This window comes from Brassica oleracea, chromosome C7 (genome assembly GCF_000695525.1).
Source record: "Brassica oleracea var. oleracea cultivar TO1000 chromosome C7, BOL, whole genome shotgun sequence".
Lineage (NCBI taxonomy): Eukaryota > Viridiplantae > Streptophyta > Magnoliopsida > Brassicales > Brassicaceae > Brassica > Brassica oleracea.
In genome coordinates, this window is record NC_027754.1 from 30,035,427 (window position 1) to 30,036,958 (window position 1,532).

Below are 1,532 nucleotides of genomic sequence, written 5' to 3' on the forward strand. Positions count from 1 at the left end.
ACCGCGTGTTTGGGTCCCCCATATGAATAACCGACGTAATTTATTTATAATTTATATATTACTTTAGCAGCTTCTTAAAAGATCTCTGAACAGCCTACGTTAAATCGGTTTTAACCTATGAGAAGAAAGGCGGAGCCCCGTGAATGTGAATAAATTATGAAAGTAGTAAGGAAATATGAGAAAGCATCAGGTCAACGTATTAATTTTGACAAATCCTCATTTCTCTTCGGTAAAAGGGTTCCAGCGAATGATAGGCAGCAAATCAAGAATACTCTTAGTATACAAAATGAAGGTGGGATGGACTCATACTTAGGAATCCCAGAGGACATCAGTGGATCAAAGTGTAAATTATTTGCTTTCTTAAAAGACAAGCTCCTACACAGAGTGAATGGCTGGACTGGTAGATGGTTATCGAAGGGAGGAAAAGAGGTTTTGGTTAAATCAATATTGCTAGCTCTTCCGACCTATGTCATGTCCAGCTTTCTGCTTCCTTTGGAGATATGTGAGAACCTAGCAAGTGCCATTGCACAGTTCTGGTGGAGCTCGAATCCTCCAAAACAAGGAATCCATTGGGCAAAATGGGAAAAGATGTGTGCACCTAGAGAGGAGAGAGGAATTGGTTTCCGTATGATCCATGAATTTAATCTAGCTCTTTTAGCTAAGAAGCTATGGCGTCTTGTTCAATTTCTGGATTCACTTGTAGCGAGAGTTCTTCGGGGAAGATATTGCCGTTTGAGTTAGCCGTTGCGAATGGGCACAGCAGATACCCCATCGTCTGTATGGATAAGTATTACTACTGCAAGGAAGCTATTACTTTTGGGCATCAGAAGCAAAGTGCATTCAGGGTACGAAATTAATGTGTGGGAGGATCTTTGGATCCCTTCGACGCCAGCTAGACCGGCACGGGCCCGGGCTCCAGTATTAAACCCAAAGATGCTCGTAAGCAGCCTTATCAATCATGTTTCAAAGGAGTGGGATATTCGACTACTGGAACAATATGTAGATCAAGAGGATATTCCGATGATTCTGAGTTTGGCCATAAGCCCTACGATCGACGGGATACATTTTGTTGGAGTTACACAAAGAACGGACAATATACTGTTAAGTCGGGATATTGGGTTGCTACAAACTTGATGAGAGATGAGGAGGATTTAGAAGTTCTACAGCCCATCATTACAAAACTTCAAGCTTTTGCTTGGAAGGTAAATGCGCCACAAAAGATCTGTCATCTTATATGGCAATTAATATCAGGACAGGTTGCGGTAACAAGGAACCTAGTACGCCGCAATATGCGCTGTGACAATTACTGCCCAAGATGTGGAGCACCAGAAGAGACCGTTACTCATGTTATCTTCGAGTGTCCACCGGCCTTACAAGCATGAGAATTATCATCAACGCCGTCGAATTCTGAAATTTTTCATGTACCAAGTATTTATGCTAATATGGACTACCTTTTTTGGCGAAAGAATGGTATTCTGGAGCCAGATGATGATAGAGATCCTTATCCTTGGATAATTTGGTACATTTGGAAA